A 12,860-nucleotide genomic window follows, 5' to 3' on the forward strand; every position below is an offset into this window, starting at 1 on the left:
GTAGACACTGCGAGGCTTTATGCCCCAGATGGGAATTAGCCTGAAAAGGGAGAATATGAAAAGAACGACATGGTGGACCAAGCATCAGCGCAAGACCCACAACTTTATTTTCAAAGGCAGCTTATATACCCCAAGTATATATATTCTGTCCTTTATTGAGCCCATCTTTGCGTGAAATGTTCCCTTGGTATCTCTAATTTTCTTGAAGAGATCTCTAGTCTTTCCCATTCTGTTCTCTTCCTCTATTTCTTTGCATTGATCGCTGAAGAAGGCTTTCTTTTCTCTTCTTGCTATTCCTTGGAACTCTGCATTCAGATGCTTATATCCTTCTTTTTCTCCTTTGCTTTTCACGTCTCTTCTTTTCACAGCTATTTGTAAGGCCTCCCCAGACAGCCATTTTGCTTTTTTGCATTTCTTTTCCATGAGGATGGTCTTGATCCCTGTCTCCTGTACAATGTCCTGAACCTCATTCCATAGTACATCAGGTATTCTATCTATCAGATCTAGGCCCTTAAATCTATTTCTCACTTCCACTGTATAATCATAAGGGATTTGATTTAGGTCATACCTGAATGGTCTAGCGGTTTTCCCTACTTTCTTCAATTTGAGTCTGAATTTGGCAATAAGGAGTTCATGATCTGAGCCACAGTCAGCTCCTGGTCTTGTTTTTGTTGACTGTATAGAGCTTCTCCATCTTTGGCTGCAAAGAATATAATCAATCTGATTTTGGTGTTGACCACCTGGTGATGTCCATGTGTAGAGTCTTCTCTTGTGTTGTTGGAAGAGGATGTTTGCTATGACCAGTGCATTGTCTTGGCAAAACTCTATTAGTCTTTGCCCTGCTTCATTCCGCATTCCCAGGCCAAATTTGCCTGTTACTCCAGGTGTTCCTTGACTTCCTACTTTTGCATTCCAGTCCCCTAAAATGAAAAGGACATCTTTTTTTGGGTGTTAGTTCCAAAAGATCTTGTAGGTCTTCATAGAACTGTTCAACTTCAGCTTCTTCAGCATTACTGGTTGGGGCATAGACTTGGATAACTGTGATATTGAATGGTTTGACTTGGAGACGAACAGAGATCATTCTGTTGTTTTTGAGATTGCATCCAAGTACTGCATTTCAGACTCTTTTGTTGACCATGATGGCTACTCCATTTCTTCTGAGGCATTCCTGCCCACAGTAGTAGATATAATGGTCATCTGAGTTACATTCACCCATTCCAGTCCATTTTAGTTCACTGATTGCTAGAATGTCGACGTTCACTCTCGCCATCTCTTGTTTGACCACTTCCAATTTGGCTTGATTCATGAACCTGACATTCCAGGTTCCTATGCAATATTGCTCTTTACAGCATCAGATCTTGCTTCTATCACCAGTCACATCCACAGCTGTGTATTGTTTTTGCTTTGGCTCCATCCCTTCATTCTTTCTGGAGTTATTTCTCCACTGATCTCCAGTAGCATATTGGACACCTAATGACCTGGGGAGTTCCTCTTTTGGTATCCTATCATTTTGCCTTTTCATACTGTTCATGGGGTTCTCAAGGCAAGAATACTGAAGTGGCTTGCCATTCCTTTCTCCAGTGGACCACATTCTGTCAGACGTGTCCACCATGACCCGCCCATCTTGGGTTGCCCTGCAGGCATGGCTTGCTTTCATTGAGTTAGACAAAGCTGTGTCTTAGTGTGATTAGATTGACTAGTTTTCTGTGAGTATGGTTTCAGTGTGTGTCTGCCCTCTGATGCTCTCTTGCAACACCTACCATCTTACTTGGGTTTCTGTTACCTTGGGCATGGGGTATCTCTTCACGGCTGCTCCAGCAAAGTACAGCTGCTGCTCCTTACCTTGGACGAGGGGTATCTCCTTACCACCGCCGTTCCTGACCTTCAACGCCTGCGTAGCCACTGCTCCTCAGGTTGCTCCTCCCAGCTGCCGGCCCTGCCTCGGGCTCGGCAGCCCAGGGGATCACAAAGAGTCAAACATGGCTGAGGGCCCAAACTATTCTCAAGGCTCTGAACTTGAAAGGTATAACACTTTCCCATTCATATAGAGATAAAAAGTGGCAGAACAGACAGAACCTTTTGTCTTATCAGGGGCTTAAAGGGACATTATGACCAGGCTGGCATGGACAGCTTCAAGGAAAAAGGATTCCAGAATTAAAAGATTTCCACAGTGGAAGGGATATAAGTATAGCTATCACTGATCCATGTTGATGTATGGCAGAAGCCATCTCAGTATTGCAATTGTCCTTAAATTAAAAATAATTAAATAAGGGGGAAAAAAGCTTGTAACAGGACTTCCCTGGTGGTCCAGTGGTTGGGAATCTGCCTTCCCATGTGGAGGACACGGGTCCGATCCCAGGACCGAGAAGATTCCACATGCCTCGGGGCAGTTAAACCCATGGGCTACAAGCCCATGTGCCTAGAGCGGGTGTTCCACAACAAGAGAAGCCACGGCAATGTGACACCCTGCACCACAGCAAAGAGCTGCCCCCTTCCAACACCTAGAGAAAGGCTGTGCACAGTGACAAAGACCCAGCACAACCATTAATTCGTTAATTAAAACATTGCAACAAACAGCTACACCTCCTCCTCTTTTAGTGTGTGTGTGTAAGTGTGAAAGTGTGAGTTCACAGGTGGGTATTTAATCTGTATTGGACTCTCTTCCCCTTGGAATTTTCTTCCCCATGGGCTAGGGTTATTTTACATTCAGTAAACACTGTTTGAACATCCGTCTCACTCCCCCCAAAGCCCATCTAACTCAAGTATGATGATTCTTTGGGGCACAATTTCACGATCTCATTGGTCTGCTGGCTTTCCAAATAGAGTCACTATTCCTTTCCTGAAAACCTCATCACTCTGTCCCTTGACAAACAATGTGAGGTTGGATTCAGAGCACATTCATGAGACATTAGCAGAGGTGTCATTCATTTTAGACAAAATCCATACACGTCACTCTCACAGTTGATATCTGTGGTTTCAAAAAAGATATGCAGATAGTGAACAGGCATATGAAAAGATGCTCAGCATTGTTAATTAGTAGAGAAATGCAAATCGACACTGCAAGGAGGTACCACCTCATACCGATCAGAATGGCCATCATTAGACAGTTGATGAAAAATAGATGCTGGAGAGTATGTGGAGAAGAGAGAAACCCTCTTACTTTGTTTGGGGAGTGTAAACTGGTGCAGCCACTGTGGAAAACAGTATGCAAGTTCCTCAAAAAACCAAAAACAGAATTTCCATAAGATCCAACAATTCGAGTCCTGAGCATATATCTGGGAAAAAACTATACCTTGAAACGATTGATGCACCTCTATGTTCATAGCAGCAAAACTTACAATAGCCAAGACATGGGAACAGCCTAATTGTCCATTGAGAGATGAATGGATAAAGAAGATGTATATGCTTATACACACAGAGAATGGAACACCACTCAGACATTTAGAAAATGGAATCATGCCATTAGCAGCAGCATGGATGAACCTGGAGATTAACATATTAATGGAAGGAGACAGAAAGAGAAAGACAATTTTCATGGGATATCACCTGTATGTGGAATCTAAAAGGAGCATATCAATGAAACAGGAAGAGACTCACAGACATAGAGAACAGGCTTGTGGTTGCCAAGGAGGGAAGTACTGGGAGCTTGGGATGAGCAGATGAAATCTCTTTATACATAGAATGGATGAAAAATGAGGTCCTAACTATGGCACAGGAATTCTGTTCAGTATCCTGCCATAAATCATAATGGAAAAGAATATATATGTCAAGCTGAATCAATTTGCTGTATGGCAGAAATGAACTATACTTCAATACACTTTTTTAGTTATAAAAATTAGTGGTTTATATATCTGCAATGAAACATTACATGGCAGTAAAAATGCACAAACTGAAATGAAAAAGAATACAGATCAATTCTGAAACATGATATTAATTAAATAAAAGGACATTTTAAGAAGGGGGACTGTAATGTTACTGCATTACATACATAATGATCAGGAGGAGACCAGATTTATTACTTAGGGAGCATCACTAATGTTAACAACCCCTGCCCCCAGCACAATGGTGTGGAATTGCTGCCCTTACTGAGGTTCTTTCCTGTCTATGAACAACAGCTGAACTGGGTGTATGTCTGCCCTTGGCCTCCTGAAAAAGCTGGGCCATTAGGTCCCAGTTTGGAGTTGATTGTTGTGGACATGCCCCTCACTCAAGCATTCTGGAGCTTGGAAGTCTCTCCTTGACATATTTTGTGTTCATCTGAGTATCTAGGAAGCAAGGTGGTCCACCTTTTCAGACAGATCAAATCCCCCTCCCAAAAAAACACCACAGTCATTTTACACACGTTATCTTTGTGTACATGTGTGGTCCTTGGATTGGAAAGGGAGGAAGAGAGAGAGACAGAGAGAGTGTTGTGTGTGCAAAGTTTCCACTCACAGTCACGAAATAATTTCAGATGAAAAAGAGTCAAAGACAAATACCACATGATATCGCTTAATTGTAACGTCTGAAAAAAATGAACTTATTTACAAAACAGACTTACAGAGAATGAACTTATGGTTACTAGGGGGGATAGTGTCAGGGTGAGGTTAGATTGAAAGTTTGGGATTGACATACACACCCGATTATATTTTAATGGATGACCAACAAGGACTTACTGTGTAAAGAGAATTCTATTTAATATTCTGTAACTACCTAAGTGGGAAAAGAATATGAAAAGCAATAGATGCGTGTATCTGTACAACTGAATCACTTTGTGTACATCTGAAACTAACAGCTAGTTAGTTTCTTAATCACATATATTACAATGTAGAATACTGTAAGATTTTCAAACAGCCATAATACGCATGTCTGTTCCTTTCATAAGAATGCAGAATCAAAGTCTCTATTAATGAGTTTTTAATTGGCAACCTGCCCTGAGCCTGAGATATGATATGGGTACATATGATTTCTCTTCTGCAAAGTGTTAAGGTTAATGAGATTTATCATGAGCGTGGGAAAAGCATCCTGCATGGTATATACTGAAGCACAGTCACTACTTCCTAAAGGCAGCAAGATCTGTTTGAAAATCTTAGGTTTACAGTGTTTAGGGAAACAAATGTGATGCTCAGGTCATGAGGCATGCTCAGTGATGCGGCTCAGGTCAGACTTCCATCCCTGGCGTGAGAAGAGGCTGGCCATCGTCCCATGTGACATGAGCCAGACTGACTGTACCAACAGTACCACCCACCTTCCGCATCCGGTGACTCTGTCAGCTTTGCTCAGCTCTGCCTCCTGTCTCACAGAAGCAGAGCCATGTGCCCCACACTCCTCAGCCTCCTGAGTCTTGGTGAGTCTGGAAAGACACAGTCGGGAAGGGTTATGGTGGAAAACAGGCGGTCTTCACACCACTGACCACATTCCCTGGATGAGGGTGCAAGGAATGTGGGGTCCATCAGAACAAGCCAACTCTGATGGGTTTTCCTCCTAAGATTCTGTGTGAGTCTGAGGATCTGGGCAGCCATGGGTGAGTCCTCCCATCCCTTATTTCTCTGTTGAGCAGATCAGTTGTGGCTGATGCAGAGGACACTGTGGGACTGGGGTCAGACCCTTGTGAGTACAGTGAGAGCCGCGTGTCCTATGGATCCCAGGTCTTCCTATTGGCCTTGATACTCATCTTTACTCTCCCCAGAATTTAGGCCAGCTCTGGACTATGGACTTGAAGAGACAGTGTGAAGTTTGGGAGCTGAGACCTGGGCCCACTGAGTGCCATTTCAATCATGAGAGAGGAACAAGAGGCTGCACCCCACCCCTCAAGGACAGGTGGCTCCTGGCCTCTCCATCCAGCCTTAACAACAGGATCTGCATGAGCACCCACTAGAGCTGACCCCAGGGAAGGATCTGGACATCAGGCAGGGCCACCTGGACCTTGTCACAGATTGGATGTAGCTTAGTTAACAAAGGAGCGAGGGTCAAGGTTTACTTCCTTCTTTGCAGGCAAGTGGCTTTCTCACTGCTTAGTTGTGTTAGTGTTAGTCGCTCTGTCGAGTCCGACTCTCTGTGACACGACGGACTGTAGCTCACCAGGCTCTTCTATGCATGGGATTCTCCAGGCAGGAATCCAGGAGTGGGTTGCCATCTCCTTGACCAGGGGATCTTGCCAACTCAGAGCCTGAACCCTGCTCTCCTGCTTTGTAGGAAGATTCTTTACCATTTGAGCTACAACAAATGCAACAGGGAAGTCCTTTCCCTTCTTGTCCAGGCATCCATTTTTGGTGATGTTTCCTTTTGCCTGCATTGTGAAGCTTGCAGGATCTTAGTTCCCTGATCAGGGATTCAACTCGCGCCCTCGGCAGAGAAAGTGCTGAGTCCTAACCACTGGACCACCAGGAAATCCCCAGTGTTTTGTGTTTTGAGAGAAAGTTTCTCAACATTTTGTTAACCCAAGGAGTGATTCTTCTAAGAATCACGTCCGAGAATCGTATTCTTAGAACTTCATGATGTCTGTCCTGGGTTGACCATGTCACTCTCTGTCCCCAGGCCCCAGGTGTCCCTGAGCATTAGGGTGATGCAATTTAGGGGAGGAGAGTTGGAAGAATTGAAGGGGAAGCAACCACGAGGGCAGTGGGGAGAGGAGATCATTATTTTTCTCTCAAAGCTTGTGTCTCCTTCTTTCCTAGGTGAATATGAGAAGCCCTGTTTGGCAGCCTGGCCAAGCCCCGTGGTTTCCTTAAGACAGAGTGTGACTCTTTGGTGTCACTCTAATCCTCCTTTTGTGATATTCAGACCATTGAAAAGAGATGGGACCAGTTTGCCCAAGCTCCAGGGACAACATTTCAACACCTTCACCCTTGGCCCGGTGACCACGGAACATGCCAGGTCTTACACGTGTTCTGGATTCTTCTGGTCTCTCTCTGTGTGGTCTGATGTCAGTGACCCCCTGAAGATTGTGGTCACAGGTAGGAGGGGTGCAGCCCAGCCTGGGACAGGCGTGCCTGCAGGCAATCCTACCCTAGGTTGACGTGCCCTTGCAGCCAAAGACATCCTCAGGATTCCCAACCAGAACCAAACCAAGGAAAGAGAACCAAGTCTGAGAGTTTAAACTCAGGGTGTTGAATAGAGGGATGCATTCCCCTGGCTCAGGAAGGATGAGCTTCCCTAGGCATTAGTTTAGACAGGATGCTGCCACTGCCTGCCAACTGGGAGGCTGAGAGTGGACCCAGATCCAGCACCTGCCACCCAGTAGGGAGAAGTAATCCCATATGAAGGAGCTGGGGTTCCAGTTGAGACCAGGTCAGCCCAGGAATGTTTCCAGAGGCATGAAGAGGGTGTCAGAGGTGGGGAAATGTTCACTTTTTTCTCCACATCCTTCCCAAACTCCTGTCAATCATCACCCACATTCTAGGAGATGAATGTGAAGGAAGCCAGGTATGTATTATACCTAGTATGTATTATATCAGAGAAGCAGACCCATCCCAGCCCCCCCCCCCCACCCAACACATAACAGGGATAGGATGAAGTTAGGAGCGTTGCAACCCACTCCAGTATTAACTGGAGAATCCCATGGACATAGAAGCATGGTGGGCTACAGTCCATGGGGCCCCACAGAGTCAGACACAACTGAAGAGACTGAGTATGTATGCATGAAGCTGAGAGCAGATCCAACAGCTAAAGAGCTTAGAATAAACACCGAGGAGGCTGGAGGTCTTGAGCAAAGAGAAACAGAAAAGCATGAGCCAGAGCCTGAGAACAAGGCTAAAGAAAATGCAACCGAACACACAGGAAGGTTAATTGGCTTTGCTGCTTCATGGGGAGGTTTTTTACACCTTTACATGTCAGGGGGGTGGGGGTGCCAAGGTGTGGTAACTCACTGAAGTCCACACCCTCCTTGCTCCTAGGTGTGTCCACAAAACCCTCCATCTCAGCCCACCCCAGCCCCCTCGTGCGTGTGGGAGAGAATATGACCCTCCATTGTCACTCAGCGATGTTGCTTGACAAATTTATCCTGCACAAAACAAGCAGCACAGGGCATTTCCAGAGATGTGGAGAGACTTTCACTGGTGGGCATGCCACAGCTGACTTCTCCATTGGCCCCATGACTTTGGTGAGTGTGCGCACCTACAGAGGCTATGGCTCTCTCAGACACTCCCCCTGTGAGTTGTCAGCCCCCAGCGACCCAGTGGACATCATCATCACAGGTGAGTGTGGCCAGACCAGTCCCTTCTGCTCTCTGTGTCACGGAAGGTCTGGTGTCCAGTCCAGCATCAGTACCGGGAGAGAATGACAGGCGTGCAGAGACACTCACAAACTCGGGAGAGGGAGCAAACCAGACAGAGGAGGTGTGAACACAGAATGGAAGAGAACAGGGTACCTGCTGTGTGCTAAGGAGAAGACACAGCTGGTGACAGAGGGAAGGAGCAAGAATGTGAAAGAACGACCAATGGATAAAAATGTACTAGAGCAGGGACGCGGGCATTTCCCCTCTCAGGCAGCCAACGATTGTTGGTTACTGGTTGGTTTCCCGCTTTCATGTCAGAGCTCCCTTCCTCTGTCAGCAGCACATGTGGTACCTGACGCCCTGCAGTCCAGCCCCTGGGTGATCGAGATGGAGGTCGACATCTTGAATTTGCTCAGCCTCTTGGTTTAACATGTCCTTCTGCACAAAGAGGGGGAAGTGGTCCCTCCAACCCTCCCACTGAGGAGTCCCTTCCAGCCCCTGGGGGTGAGCATGGCGGCCCTGAATACATCCTCAAGAATGAGACAGTCAAAGATTGACTGAGATTCTGGGAATTTCCACTCCATAATCTCTTCTGTGTCAATGCTCTGTTGCTGATGGTCCCAGCAGTAGTTTGTAAGTTCCATTTATTTCAAGAGAACTGCACATGTTTGATTTTTTTAATTTATTTTTTATTTATGTTTCTTGAAGTCTGGTTGATTTCAGATGTTGTAAATTCCTGTTGTACAACAGAGTGGTTCAGTTATTCATATATATACACATACACTTTCTTTAAAAAAAGAACATTAAATGACAATTCATTTAAAAAATTATTAATTTGTTCAATAGGATTTTAAATGACCCTCTGTTTTTAAAGTTATGTTTGAATTTTTCCGTGTGTTGGGTGTCTGTTACTGTGGGGATTTCTCTCCTGGCAGTGGGCGGGCTTCTCATTGCAGTGCCTCTCTTGTTGCACACTTCTGCCTTTAGTCCTCTATTTAGGACTAGAGTTATTTTGTGCTCTGAGATCAAGGTCTCCTCCTTGCTGGTCGGTCCAGGAAACACTCTCTCTCAGCCCAGGGTGGCCCCGTGGTGCGGGCAGGGGAGAACATGACCTTGGTCTGCAGCTCTGAGAGCACCTTTGACCAGTTCCTTCTGCTCAGATAAGGTTACAACCTTGGGCGCCTGCTCGCTGGAGGACGGGGCCCCCGTGCAGCACTCCAGGCAGAGTTCCCTCTGGGTCCTGGGACCCCAGCCCACAGTGGGGTCTACAGGTGCTACGGCTCCTTCACTCGCTCTCCCTACTTGTGGTCAGACTCCAGCGACACACTGTTCCTGTCTGTCACAGGTGAGGAACCTCTTCCTGGCCCATGCTTTGTTATTCCTGTTCAGTTGCTATTCTGGTTCCAACTCTTTGTGGCCCCATGGACTGCAGCACGACAGACTCCTCTGTCCTTCACTATCTCCTCCTCATGGATCACAGCCTTGTAGTGGTGAAGGGGCCTTCATACGTCAGTAAAGCTACGAGCCAGTCGTGCATGGCCACTCAAGACAGATGGGTCATAGTGAAGAGTCCTGACAAAACGTGGTCCCCTGGAGGAGGAAATGGCAACTTTCTCCAGTACTCTTGCATTAAGAACTGATGAAGAGTCCCATGCTTTATGTTATAGTAAATGAGATTCCACTGGGCAAATAGTCCATTTGGGTTTTTTCATAACATCTTACTGTATCATGAGCTCTATCTCAAGGGCTCCGTGTTGCTGTCAGGGGACATTAGGGCTTCTGCAGAAACGGAGGCAATGAGAATGAGAGAGGAAGAGAGATGATAGATGGCACCTCAACCCTCTTCCACCTCCTGTATGGATGCTCCACAGCAGAGTCCTGTCTATCCAGGCAAATAAAGAAAAGGGTCAGGGTAGACCCAGGAGGAGGAGAGGCTGGGCTGATTTGGGAGGATCAGAGATTGCCTTGGCCCCTTGCTCTTAGTGTTTTCCCAGAAGCAGCTCTGACATACAGGTGATTCCCAATTAAGGAGCAAAGACACTCATTCCCAGAGCAGAATATCTCTAGCTTGCAGCTGTCTTTCACCACCAGGCATATCCTTCCTGCCTCCTTCCACAATCACATCTCCAGGATGGAGGGTCTACTCAGTGCATTCACGGGGATGGACCAGAAGCTCTCCCTTCCCCCATCAGTGCTCTGATGGATGACAGAGTCAAGGACAGGCAGGTGGTCAACCTTCCAGAAACAACAGCTCACCTTCAGTCCGTATGAGAAAGGTTACTGTTCCCCTCTTCTGGCTTTTCTCCCCTAGTATCCACTACAAGTACTTGCCCATCAACCATGGATCCACACACCACAGAAGGTAAGCAAGACGGTCTCCTATCTCAGCAAATCTGAGAAGACAGAGGGCTCTGGTGTGAGTGTTTGCTCTGCCACCTCCCAGCTCTGTTACTTTGGGCTCCTCAACATCCCTGTCATGTCAGCATTTGAGACTGTGGTCTGCCTAGAACCAGAGGGGGCATTGAGCTTCTCCTGGTCTGTGACTGGGATATTTCTAAATTGAACAAAGTGGGTCAGAGTGACCTAACCCCATAATTAAGGGAGAGGCTCACCCTCCCTCCCCCAGGATCTTTGGGGAAGGATGGCGGGGCAGGTGGAAAATTTTAGGGAGGACCTTCAATAAGTGTTACTCCTCTGTTAGTGTTTTGTGAACTAAGGATTTCACAGGGCAGAAATGAGTGTCATATCTTCTTGAGGATTCCATTCCAGGTCTATGTGGATGGAGGGGGAAATGTATTGTGGATTAAAGGGTCACATTCAACCCAAAACTCCATGCCTTGTCATATGAGGCAGCAGAGAAAAACTGCATCAGTGCCCGGGGGACCTTGGTTAAGATGTCTGCTAGTGTTGCACAGCCTCTTTAATTCATCCACTGCTAGCATCTCTCATGGATGCTTTGGTACCTCCTGGTTTGTGGAAACCATAACTGATCAGATTGATAGATACTGACAGTTTGACCCAAGAATATGATAAATCCAGTGTGTAGCAGCAGAACCTGTGCAACGATTACCCAGACCTTCCGTTTGCTTGTTGGTAGAAACACAGCTTCCTCAAGAACACTCCAGCACATGGTACATTGTCCTTGGGCTCTCCATAGCCTTCACCTCTACCAGCACCATCCTCACTTCTCTTGTCTGTCACTGGTGTTCCACCCAAAATCAAAAGTCTGAAGAGGCGTGCTCAGCATCATCTGATGCAGGGGGAGGTGGGCTGATAGCAGAGAATGGCATTTTCACTTCCTGTAGGTTAAAATCTGATTTCAGTTGTTGTAATCCCTGATGGAACATCTTCCAGAGACCCATGGAACCCTGTTGTTTTAATGAAAATAGGTACTGATTTATTCTTGGCCACATCAAGTCTTGGCTGCAGCATGGGGATTTCTCATTGTGGAGCTGGAGTGCAGTTCAAGGCTGCAGAGCTCGTGGGCTCAACAGTTGCAGCATTGAGGATAGTGCTTCAAGGTATGTGGGATCTCAGTTCTCCCACCAGGGATAGAACCCACGCTCCCTGAACTGGAGGTTGACTCTTAATCCCTAGGCCACCAGGGATATTCTAAGCCCTGTTCTTCCCTTTAGCTACAGCCATCCATTTTTCTGTCCAACATGATCTTGGGACTCTGCTGATATGTAGAAGAGCTTGGTCCCCAACAAGACATAGGATGGGTCCGTGGGTTTGCACAGGTTCCTGAGACAGTCCATGAATGGCTGGGCTTGTATATGGAATGTTTTATTTTATTTAGTGGAAAAGACAGGCTCAGCCACCTGGGGGCACACTCCTGCCCTTTTCTAACTTTGATGTAACTATCAAAGTTATAGAGGTCTGAAATAACTGCATCCACCCTGAAGAGCCTTGACTCTCTTCCATTCACAGATGTTGCCATCATGGAAGGAGAGCCCATGGAAGACAGAACAGTGAACAGTGAGGTGAGTCCTCCAGCCCAAACCTTTGCCGTAGTCTGGGCCCCTCCAATGCCCAGCGGCCCAGCCTTCGAAGATCACATCTCAGTCCATCATTCTCACCTCTCTCCTCTCAGGACTCTGCAGCAGAAGACGTGATATACACCCACTTGGACCTCGGGACCCTCTCCACTCCCGCCCTCCTGAGGCCCATGCACGCCTCTGCTGAGACCATTATCTATGAGGAATTCAATATAAACCAAGACCGTGCTGAGCCCTGACCTGGCCCCATCCTCTGAGCACACAGAGTGTTACAAATCAATAACCTAGATCTCTTGTTAAAGGGATTCCTCGTGGACACTCCTCTTCCAAAGCAGCCCAGTAGCTCTGAGGTGAGGAGTGGAGTCCAAGAATTATGGTAACGTCTTCAAAAATCCCACCACCTCTTAATAATCGCCTGGCTATTTTAGGACTCTATTGTAACTATGTCACTGTTTGGGGAGACGCCATAATATATTGCTCATACTAGGTAACTTATCATGATCACCCTACTTTTTCTAAAATTCTAATAAAGCATAAAAACTTGCCAGTTGATTCTTCAAATTATTCATTTTAAAATAAAACAAAACCAATAAAAAGAACACCCCTCTTCAGTAACATTTTACAAGAGTAAACTTATTTACAGGCTGAAACAGACTTGTAGACAGAGA

The 12,860-nt window shown here is 46.3% G+C and overlaps 1 pseudogene; it reads left to right on the forward strand.

The window, feature by feature from the left end:
• Positions 1 to 5,292: 5,292 nt before the first annotated feature.
• On the forward strand, positions 5,293 to 12,648 carry LOC120871882 (annotated as a pseudogene).
• The last annotated feature ends 212 nt before the right edge of the window (positions 12,649 to 12,860 follow it).

This window comes from Oryx dammah, unplaced genomic scaffold, assembly GCF_014754425.2.
Source record: "Oryx dammah isolate SB20612 unplaced genomic scaffold, SCBI_Odam_1.1 HiC_scaffold_13, whole genome shotgun sequence".
In the NCBI taxonomy this organism is placed as follows: Eukaryota; Metazoa; Chordata; class Mammalia; order Artiodactyla; family Bovidae; genus Oryx; species Oryx dammah.